This window comes from Hermetia illucens, chromosome 6 (assembly GCF_905115235.1).
Source record: "Hermetia illucens chromosome 6, iHerIll2.2.curated.20191125, whole genome shotgun sequence".
Classification (NCBI taxonomy): Eukaryota; Metazoa; Arthropoda; class Insecta; order Diptera; family Stratiomyidae; genus Hermetia; species Hermetia illucens.
The window spans coordinates 83,427,316-83,439,410 of record NC_051854.1 but is presented as its reverse complement, the minus strand read 5'-3'; the positions used below and the strand labels follow the sequence as shown (position 1 = coordinate 83,439,410).

General features: G+C 44.5%; 1 protein-coding gene across 1 annotated transcript in view; it reads right to left on the bottom strand.

Annotated features, from left to right (window-relative positions):
• The window catches only part of LOC119659993 (organic cation transporter protein-like), a 276,402-nt gene that overhangs the window by 250,168 nt on the left and 14,139 nt on the right, over positions 1-12,095 (bottom strand). Inside the window, exon 2 of the mRNA XM_038068368.1 lies at positions 9,324-9,370. The gene's annotated coding sequence lies outside the window, so the exon portion shown is untranslated. The remainder of the gene's footprint in view (positions 1-9,323; positions 9,371-12,095) is intronic.

Sequence of the window (12,095 nt, the reverse complement as noted above, 5' to 3'; positions counted from 1 at the left end):
AAGCCTGGGCCTGGGCCGTCACTCCAGGCAAATCAGCAACAGATCAGATTTTCTCTGTGCGGCAAGTGATGGAAAAACTGTTGGAATATGGACATCAGTTGCACCATCTCTTCATCGACTTTATAGCCGCCTAGGACAGCATAGTCAGAGTAAAACTGTGGAAGGGCATGAGAGAATTCGGTATCCCAACGAAATTGATAAGACTGACTAGGCTGACCCGGATCAATGTGGGAGGGCAGATAAAAGCAGCAGGATCACTCACAAGACCATTCAACATCAACAACGGTCTAATACAATGGGATGCCCTACCATGCGTCCTCTTTAACCTGGCTCTGGAGAAAGTGATCTACGATGCCGATGTAAATGCGAGAGGTACCATCCTCTTCAGGTACATCCAACTATTGGCCTACGCTGACGATATCGACCTCATGGGAAGAACAACTCGGGATGTACAGTCTACCTTCAACCAGATCGAGCAGGCGGGGCGAGTTCTTGGGCTGCACATTAATGAAGGTAAGACGAGGCACATGGTGGTAACGTCAGCACCAAAAGCAAAACCGAAAAAAGCAACAGCATCGAATCGCACTGGTCGAATGAAAGCACATTATCCTATCTAGGGTCGAAAATCACAACCGATAACAGCTATAACGTCGAAATCCGCGCACGGTTGTTGGAAGCCAACAGAACCTATTTCAGCTTACAAAAACTGTTTCGCTCAAAACGTTTCTCCATAGGGTCAAAGCTCTTACTGTAAAAGACTATGATCTTGCCTGGGTTCTTGCTGAAGAGAAGAATCTTCCGAAGAATTTTTGGCCCCCTACATGAGGATGGACGATTTCGTAGCCTACATAACGACGAAATCTATGAGCGATACCATGACCGTCTGGTTGTGAATAAAATACGCCTCAATAGGTTGCGGTGGGCGGGTCACTTAATCGGTATGGATGAGGATGATCCAGCCCGGAAAGTCTATAAGAACAATATCTATGGTAGAAAAATAACACGAGGCAGACCCTGCCTGAGATGGTGCGATGGCGTAAGTCAGGACGTCAGACAAGTTTCAGGGATATCGATTTGGTGGACCTCGGCGTAAAACCGGGATGTCTGGAGTTCCTTATTAAGGCAGGCTTAGACCGGATACCGGTTGCTGCGCCGTTGATGATGATGATGAAGCATAATGCTGACTACGTTACCTCCTCCAGGGTACTGTAATCCAGTAGGGTATCGTTACTTCAATATCTAATATTCAATATTATAATATTATATATTCTTCATCAGTGGGTTGAATCTGGGGCTAAAACCTTTTTGTGGAATTAGAAAGGAACTCGTAACCGTGACAATAAGGAAAAGGAATCATTGAGGAAATTATAACAGGCGAACTTACCAGAAATATAAGCGTAGCCTTACAATTGTAGACTAAACTAGTTATTGGCTAGTCCCAGCACAGATCTTTGTAATCATTGGATCACTTCATCTGTTACAAGGCGACACGAGAAAAACGTTTTCAGTTTCGACCTAGTCCTTCGAGAACTTTGAAGTGAACCAGTTGAAGTGCATCTGAAGAAACGTCTGTCTCCGTTCATTATGCATTCTAAAATGCAAAGCTAAACTTTTCGACATTACTTTTCGTGAGACTTTCCAAAAATCTCCAAATCTCCAGTAAAGGGGGAATCTTATAAACCGACGCTGTGAGGACATGTTCCCCTCCCAAAAAAAGGAAAGGAAAAATCGCTGGAACTGAGCAGGTAGATTTGGATATAAGCCGAGTGCAGTTGACTGGATTCGTGAAAGCCGAAGAGGGAAAGCCTATCAGGAAATACGCGGCATCGATCGGTAACGTTTCTCTAGGAAAACGTTGGCAAAGATGTGAGAAACGAGCTGGTGGACCTGCATGACTTCCTGGACCGCATTTTCCTCTACAAATGGACATGGACGGTGAAGACACGCGTAAAGCAGAAACAAACACACTTCCACTGAGAAAACCGTCAGCGCCAAATAGATTGCAAACACTTGGGGGAAAAAGAAGGAGACTTCATACAAATAACCTCCATGGATTAAAAAAGAAGGCGAAGGAGAACAAAACGGAACAACGCCGTTAGACAGCCGTTTGGCTAAAGTCAACTTTGCCAAGTCAAGTTACGAATGATGGATCACCAGAGATAGAGACGAGGAAACAAGAAAAACTATCTGAATCAGGCCTAAAGATAGAGTAAAAGGGAAACGAAAGATGGCCAAGTCTTAGTTGAATTATGTCTGTGAGACGTAGGAAGGGCTACTGGGAGAGAAGGTTCTGCTTTTTAGCCTGGAGCCTATATACTCTATTGAAACCCGAGGTCTTGACTGTCTTCTAGAAAACGTGAGTGTATAGAGGTAACTAATGACTGGATAAGTACCGCTATCATTTGTTCGGGACGTCTCAATTTAATGTTTAGAAATAAGGTTCTTCAGCATTCATCTAACAGTGTCCAGATGGCTCAAGTGTTTAGAGCGCTGGGCTGTTATAGTGGAAGGAAGCGGTTCAAATCTCATTATTGGCAGACGGATTCGTTATCGTGACTGGATGTCGGATAGCAGTCGATTCAGCTGTGAGTCAAATTAGGGTAATAATCTCGGACGGGCGCAATGCTGCCCATATTGCCTCCTACCGTAGTGTACCGTTATGAATAAAGTGCTCTAACTCACTTCAAGGCTCTGATCTAGGGCCAACGATTATTATTATTATTATCTAACAGCGTATGAGATGATGCCGGACTTTCTGCATCGGTTTGCTACTCTGGAGTTTGGATGGGCGGAGGAAGGGCGGATTCTTGTAGGAAGTAACTGCATTGCATGAATGGGGCATGTCTCATCCAGACCCCCGAACGAAACGCATCCTGGAAATTGGCGCGAGAAATGGGCTTTTAGTTTTAAGCACCAGATCCATGCCAATGTCCCTGTGCGTGGAATGTCGCAAGTTTGAGAAAGAGGAGATTCATCAAAGCTTTTGGGACAGGCAGAGTCGCGCAGGAGGGCACCCTTGGGGCGGCTGCTTGCAGCTGGCATCGCCGTCAATTCAGTGATGAAGCTGCTAACGACAGTTTGTGGGGCCATAACAAGCCTTTTACGTATTGGTTGATAGAAGAAACCGTTGACCTGCGAAAGAAGTGTCATAAGCTGAGACTCAACAGCACGATAAACAAAAGCAAAGCTCGTTGCTGGCAACACCTAATCGACTGGGTATAAACTTGTCACCCGGAAAATTAGGGGTCTGCTGAAACGCTGCATATTAAGTACTGGCCGGATGAATCGCATTGTATCTACATTGGAAAATAAAATTGTAGTTTGGAGGAAGCTACTGGTCTATGAATTGTACGGGGATTATTTCTTAGGCATTCCGTTCTGGTTGATGGTAACAGCACGGAAGGCGTCATGGATTGTCCGCATTTCGCTTTGAAAAATCTTGAAGAGGCAGTTCTCACAATGAAAAATAAAAAGGTGGCAGGTCCTGATGGTGCCCTTGCAGAAATATATAAAGCTGTTGTTTCACCATAGGCAAGACTTACTGGTCGGCGCGTTCAACACTTGCCAGGTTAAGGGCTTTTTTTATCCTCGTTGGAAGGAGGGTCGCGTTTATCAGCAAATGAAAAGGAGCCACCCTCTATATTTAACACGGGTAGAAAAGCGCTCAAAAAACTCATCAGGAGTCGATTCGCTAAAGCAATATGTGCTGACGAGTGCTCATCTCCAAGGCAGTTCGGTTTTAAAGCACGAAATTCACCGTGGATGCAGGTCTGGAGGCCATGGATGCATTTCATTGAGCTGAAGCCCACAGCTGTCGATCTCGATGGGTAGTGGTCCTTATAATGCTTGATGTCGGAACTAGACATGCCAGAAAAGTCTCGCCTTGTCGGTTATGCAGACGATATTATGTACTATTAAACAGGCGCAATGTAGACTTGCCCTATTGATGTAATGGGTGGGGGTGGACGACTGCTCGCACTTGAGGAAACCGAAGTCATTTGATTAAAATGAAAACCCCAACCTTGCGTGCCCATGGGCAAGTTGATTATAGAGTCGAACCAACGATTGAGTGCCTTGGGCTAAAGTTCAACAAGCAAATCAGGTTTCTGGAGTAATTCGAACCAGTGGGGGACAAGACTACAGCTGGACTCTTGGCCTTAGTCAGCTTATGACGAATGTTTGGGTCAAACATGTATGAGGAGACGCCTTCTCCTGAGTATAACTCAGTCCATTCTGGTCCACGGTGCGGAGGTATGGGCTGATACCCTTGGCAAGGAGTTGTGTCGTAACTGCAGAGATTGAGATATACTGTCTCATAATCTGCTGTTCTGGTGATTGCCAGTGTGATCCCTGTTGTTCTTCTTACTAAGGAACGTAAAGTCATCTACAAGTTCAAGGGAGAAGATCCAAGGTAGGTGGTTGCTCGTGAAGACTATCAACGTATACTAGATAAGTAGCAAATCTCTTGCGGAAAGGAGTGAAGATGTTGGATATATAAAACAATATTTCATGCATAGGGAATTCCTTACGCAAGATGAAGAAACCTTTATACCCGAAGCGTCCAGATTCTGGTGTTCCGACTTGTTTCTCGTGTAAAAAGTCGGGTGGGGTTCGTTCGGAACTTTATGCAAACACAAGGTAGATTTCTTCAGACAGATGCTGGTAATACTGGTAGATGGAGTCATGTTCCGCATTGCGTTAGGGTTCTTCTTGTTGCGAAAAAGGTTCATCTCCACCGGTGGAGGGACCGAATGTCAGGAATTCCTTGAACTAACAATTCCGCTCCAGTTGGCAAGAGGAATTCCTGGACTTAATGACTCTCTAAACTGAGAATATAAATAATGTGTCAAACGGTTCCAGGTTCTCTGATGACAGGGAAATGTTTAATTGGTAGTCCGGCGAGGTACCATTGGCGAAGTCCAACATTATATGCTTAAACGCATTCACCTAGTATAAAAACAGAAGAAAGTGCTTGAGGTTATACTAAACGTCAAAGCCATTATCAGGGAAATAGAAGTGCCAAATCGAAGTTAAAGCATGTTCAATTGTAATGAGGAAGAGGAGCCCAACAAATATAGCTATTTGGGCAGCCTTTCTCCTAAAGTAACGCACGGAGGTTGACTTAAAGAGGAAAGTTGTACATTCAATTTGGTAAGTACCAAGGTTTCAATTTCCGCTTTTTAATGAAAATGGGTAGACGTGCAATTAGAAATCGAATCGGTTTTGTCCCTTCCCCTTTTCTGTCCCTTCAAAATCGAACCCTTTGCCCCTGTGAAGTAAACCTCTATTAAACATGCATAGGAATTCAAAATAATAATGAAAAGGGAGAAACAGTTTGCCACATTGTAGCAGCTCTAACCTTTTATATCTGCCTACGCAGTTTCATCTTCGAAGCAAGTGCTTCATTGTGGACTCAAGAGAGATAACGAAAATATTGAAGAGTTGATTAAATATTAATGCGAAATGCGTGAGATATCCTCTGTTGTAATCTGGAGAGTAGAATCTGCTAAAATTTCTCTGAATGTCAGAATGTAACCGAGGACATAGAAAACTGACAACGTGAAAGATTTCAGCTCCGAAACACACTTTTGAAGTTTTTCATTTCACACAATGAAATATTCAAAAGGGTTGACTTGAGAACCATTTCGAAATTGAAATTACAACGGAGGAATTTTTAAAATGGATACCCTTGAAGGCATGCAATTACTGCGATTGATATGTACGTATGCATTACCTTCCATTACATGACCACTGAAATTTTAACGATAGGCGAATCATTTACAGTCATACGTTATTTGCTCGTTTGCTTCCACGTTTGCTTTGCAATTATAGCGAATGTGATACGTTTGGATTCTCTTTCCAGGAAATCTCTTTAAAAATATCAAAGTAAGTTTGAAAATGTAGCGAAACAAGAACAAATAATACAAATTCTATAGCCGACCCTTGTTAACAAAGTCAACTACCCTATAAAAGTAGCTTGGACAGAAACAGTCCTAGGCCTTGTAGCTAAACGGCGGTGAATCTCAAGCAGTGGTGGTCAAAGGGTAGTACAGGTCCCAGGGCGAAACGTAGATTGGTACCCACGATGGAGGATAAAACCTGGGAAATGCCTGCTGAATCAACACCAAAAGCTATATACCAAACCCTATCTCCACCTCCACGTGGTGACCGCTGGGAGCTCTTTCTTAACGAAAAGCTGCAGACGGAGAAGGATGAAGGCGAGTCTCCCGGGCCTAAAAACGGGACAAATTGTACCAACTGGTCCTCCAGGTTGGGGGATGGATAGGACTGACACCTCTACACGGAAAAGAACTTGTTACGAAGCCACAACAGGAGGTTCGGACTGGATTGATAAAACAGCGACGAACCCGGCAACGACAAACGCACGCAATTTGCACATTTTCTGATGGAACGTGCGCTCCTGTACAGAAATGGAGCTGCCAAACAGCTAGCTGAATTCCTGTCTCAAGATAGGGCTGATGTAATAGCGCTGCAGGAAATGCGTTGGACAGGGACCCGTTCCCTAGCGAGGAGTCACTACATCATATGTTATAGTGGCCATCCAGTGAACCATGTGCTCGGAGTAGGTTTCTTAGTCTGCCAAAAAATGAAACCTGCTGTTATCGGCTTTGAAAACTTAAGCGAATGGCTATGCACTCTGCGTTTGCGAGGTAATTTTAGAAATATAAGCCTCATACACGTTCACGCCCCTACAGAGGAGACTGCAGAGTCGGAGAAGGATACCTTCTACGAGGCAGTCACAGATATGACATCAAACTCATACTTGTGGATTTTGACAGCCAAGTAGGGACGGAGCCCGTATTCAGACAATACGTTGGCTCCCAAGTGATCACTAGTACATCGGGTTCGAACTGGTTGACGCTATTTGCCGGTAAGCACCAACGCGACGCTCCCCCTGCCTGTGGAATGTCGCTAGGGTGAACATCGGGAAGTTCGTCGAAGCTCTTGGAGCAGACAGAGCCACGCTGGAGGGCGCTGTGGCGGGTGGAGAGGTAGAGGACCTACGGAGTAGATTGGTACAACGTCTACACGCCAACGAGAAGACATGCGCCATAAAGGCAGTATAGATCAGTAAACAAAAGACCCCGCAGCGCTATAAATAAAAACAAAGTTCGTGGCTGGCAGAACCTTGTTAACGAGGTGAATGAGGACCCGTGGGGAGTTGGCTATAAGCTTGTCACCCTGAAAATCGGGGCTTTGTGGAGGCCCTGCATACTAAGTACCAGATGGACCCCATTGTACGCACACTGCGCGCCGGATATCCTGCACGGGTTGATATCAACAGCGTGGAAAGCGTCGAGGATTGCCCGCTTTTCACAATGAGATACCTTCCTTGAAGGAGGGAATTTTTCCTTCTCGCTAGAAAGCGGACTCGCGGTGATCAGCCAGAGTAAAGGAGGCCCGGAGTTCCCGTCTGCATACCGACCGCTGTGTATGCTTGACACGGCCGCGAAAGTGCTCGAGAAGCTCATCAGGAGTAGACTCACTGAAGTGAGCCGCCGATCGCGACGGATAGTGCTCCTCATAACGCTTGATGTTAGAAATTCCTTTATTCCTTCACTAGAAAACTCATTTCACATGCTAAGTTGTCTCTTGCAGATGTTGAGGAATTATCTGAAAGACCGCTGCCTGCTCTATCAAATGCTGGAGGGCTAGAGGATGGAAATCACGTCGGGAGTAGCACAGAGATCCATCCTAGGGCCGGACCTATGGAACGCTTCCTATGATTGTTTGCTGAGACTCGATATGCCCGAAGAGTTGCGGCTGGTCGGTTATGACATTGTGGCATTTGTTGCTGGAAGCATTGTTGAACAGGCACAAAGCAGACTTGGCATATTGATGCGACGGGTAAGCGGATGAATGACTGCTCACGGTTTCAGCCTTGGTTGGAAAAAACCAAAGTAATCATCTTGACCAGAAGAAAAATCCCGACCCTGCGTCCCATATCGATCGGCGAGTTAACTATAGAGTGAAAACCAGCGATTAAATACCTTGGTTTAATGCTCGAAGATGAGCTTCTTCGAGCAAATCAAAGCAGCAGCGAACAGGGCAGCAGCTTGTGTCGTGGCCTTGAGTCGGCTAATGACCAATGTTGGGAGCCCTATATCTACTAGGGCCGTCTCCTTATGGGAGCAACGCAGTCTTTTCTGGTACATGGCGCGGAGGTATGGGTTGATGCCCTTGACAAGGAGGCTCATCGTAAGCGCATTGCTCAAGTGCAGAGGCGATGAGTTTTGCGAGTGGCGTCTGCTTATCGCACCGTCTCCGAACCGGCTATGATGGTGATCGCAGGAGTGATCCCCGTTGCCCTCCCTGTCAAGGAGCACGAAGCTATCTACCGCCGTAAGGGCGAGAACTTAAGAGAGGTGGTCGACCGTGAAGAACGTCAACGCATTCTTACCGAGTGGTAACTTTTTTGGCAAAATCAGCCAAGGGGCAGATGGACAGCGTGGTTCATCGACAATTTAGAACCGTGCTTGAACCGAAGTGGGCATGGAGGTTTTCAGTCTTACCTGCACAGGATTGGAAAGGCGCGATCTTCTAATCGTATGTTCTGCAATGGAGTGGCGGATGACGAGCACACCTTTTCCCTTGCGAGAGGTGCGACGGATTTCGTCAGCAGTTTTATGCAGGCTCCAGACAACATTGTCAGAGAGATGCTGAAAAGCACTGGCAGCTGGAGTAATTTTGGGCATTATGCTCTTCTTATTGCGAAGAAGATTGAACTCGAGCGGCGGAGGGATCGGATGGTAAGGGGTTCCCTGAACTAACAACTCCCTCCTCTCCCATCCCGTTGATGAAAGGGATTCCCTGACTTGAGGGCTCGCCAAGCGGGGAAAGCGGGGGAGCTAGCCCGAAGTAATGTGCCAAACGGTTCCAGGCTAGTTCTTCGATGACAGGGAGGTGTTTATTTAGTAGTCCGACAACATACTGTTGCGGGAGGCCAAGTCAAGATGGTATTATATCTCATTTTAAATTAAAGATGAATCAAGTGAAAGGGAATCCGCTGATGGTAGTCCCCATATTGGTCATGGCGTCTGGATGTAGGGAATAATTGAACTTTGCGCAATCGTCCCATTTTATTTCCTTTCCGTGTTACTATTGATCATATAATCTTTTTTTTTAAATAGGATACATGTCCTCGACTCGTGGTAATCTTTCTATAATATCTACCCCTATAAAATTTTATTTTTGTAGTCAAAAATTTAAATGGGACTGGAATAATTTTTCAAAGAAACACAAGCATTTGTTTTCACAAAGTTTTACTAAATTAAAAAAAGAAAAGCTGTTGGGAAACTTACCTTCAGACGGGAAGAATAATATGCTATCTCTGGAGTATTATGCCAAACTGAAAAAGGGATATCAATCTGTAAGTATGCAATATTTGAAGGTTGTAATATTGAATAATGAAAAATTTCAAAATATTTAATTCTCTGGAAGGACTTTATCGAAGTTATGATAATTTTTAAGATTAACTTGTAATAAGAGCGAAAACTTTAACATTTTACTCTCTACCTCGTCAATATAATACGAGGATAGACGGGAATATATCAAAGAGGCTTGCTACTCTTAGCACTGAAGATATATGATATATATTAGATTTCTAAAGCCTCTGTCAACCCTCGCCTTTATGAGGCCTAATACCTCCATTTCTACCACCTCTGAAGAGAATAGGCAAAGTAAGAATAAATAATGGTTCACTTTACATAAACGGAGGACGAGCTCTTTTAAAGTGATAGAGTGTTCCTTCTTCCGACGTTGGAAGGAAATCTAATCGTGTGTCTCCATTGAAAATTTGAGGTGTTCGGTCAAGGAGCTAGAGGGATATCAGTGCGAGTGAAGCTATCAACAAGTCGGGAAACCGTAAGCTGGACCCTTCAGGAATGAAGGGTTTTGTGTGTTTCTTTAATGAAGACATTTTTCTTCAGCCTTTGTCACCTTCACAAGCGGGGTCGGCTCGATATATGCATATATTATGCGAGAATATCCACTTTCAAGTGATATTGACATTCAAAGTCTTGAATTTGCAAACAAGCGACAATTTTGACCTTTGTTAGTACAGTGCGATCTCCACCAAACTTGGTAGGCTCATGCTATATATTTTAGCCTACATTGCTGCATTTCGTGGTACTAGAATGAACTTAATGGGGTTTTTCCATCCATTTACTAAAAATTATAGAAATATATTACTATTTTTAACTTTATTTGAACAGATATCAGTATGGACGGAATTTCGGAGCCTAGGCACCATATAGAAAGAAATGATCATTTTAGTCCTCCCCAACTTTCAATGTCAAAACTAAGACCGGCTTCAGAAACGACTAATCGAGACCTTTCATTCGATACCCGACATGAGTATGTTTGGTGAAAAAAAAAAATTACACCCCCCGTTTGCATGTATGGGGACCACCCCCCCTATATTCCACAAAGAATTATGTAACTCACTGTACATGTGAGCGTTTACAGTTCCCACCTTTGCACCAAATTTGGTGTCAATCGCTACAACCTTCTCCGAGAAAAATGCGCGTGACGGTCAGAGAGACGGAATCAATTTTAATAAGGTTTTGTTTTACAGAAAACCTTAATAACGTAGCTAAATGTATGGTTCCCTTAAACTCCTACGTGGTATAGAGAGTGCTAACCGTACCCACGTGCCATCGCTGTCTTTGTGCTCCCCCTACAGTTTTTTGAGAAATTTGTATCTTTCCTCTACTGTTCTATGTCGCTTAGGGATCCATTCGAAGGATATCCTGGGATCGTGGATTCCATTGCATGGCATGGTATGATTTGTTGTCTCTTCTCAATGCATGAACTATCTATCGTTATTTTGTCTCCCCAGCAACACCTTCATGGATATTTAGTCCGTAGGCCGGGAACTTATTCATTTGCTATTGTTTCATGCCGGAAGGCCGCGGTTCAAATCTCGCTGGTGGCAGTGGGATTTGTATCGTGACTTGACTTCGGATACCAATCGACTCAGCTGTGAATGAGTACCTGAGTCAAATCAGGGTAATAATCTCGGGCGAGCGCAATGCTGACCACATTGCCTCCTAGTGTACCGTTACGGTCTTGAATGAAGTGCTCTAACACACTTTAAGACCCAGATCCAATATGGTTATTTGGGACTCCTCTCGTGAAAAACCAAGAGATGGCATAATTCTTAAGCGTAATTTAAAATACATATGAATTTCTGAGTTTCTGACCGGGGACGTTGTGGCTATCCAAGCCTGGAGGCGCACTCGAGAGGCAGTCGTAGCATCAGGATACTTCCCAGGAGACGAAATCCGGGCTCCACCGGAACAAGCCGCTAAACTGGTGAAGTATTGTGAGAAGCGATCGTTACCACTTCTCCTCGACTGCGATGCCAACGCCCACTACGAAGTCTGGGGAAGCAGTGACACCAATCAAAGAGGTGAGTACCTTCTTGAATTTATTCTTAGCAATAAGTTAGAAATATATAACTTAGGGAACAATCGAACATTTGACAGGAGGTACTTGACATAACTCTCTCTCTACTTGACGGTCAACTGAAACTGCTCTGTATGAGCTGACAGATGTATTACGGGATGCGATAGAAACAGGAGAAATACCATTGTGCGTGTTTTTGGATATCGACAACACATCGCGCACAGAAATACAAGATGCCCTGAGCCGTAAGGGAGTAGGAAACACCCTGGCATTCTGGATGGGTAAAATGGTAGAAAGTAGATAAATAGAAGTACCGACAGGTACAAGTTCTCTTGTCACGAACACTACTCAAGGTTATCCACTGGGCGCGGAAAAGTATCTTTCTAGGTGGTATTCCGAATTACTGATATCAAGGCATAATGTGACAACGAGGTTTCACTTCGATAAGAAGTTTGAAACACGTTGGAATAACAACGCAAACTGGGAGAGCGTGGCTGGGACATACGGCTTAAACCAGCAACTGATTATTTGGTACGTTGACGGATCCCTCACAGCAGAGGGAGCGGGTGCCGGTATCATTGGTCCAAGGAAAATGTACTTTATGCCAATGGGCAGGTACACTAGCATATTTCAGGGGGAAAAGATACGTCATAGACAGATGTACC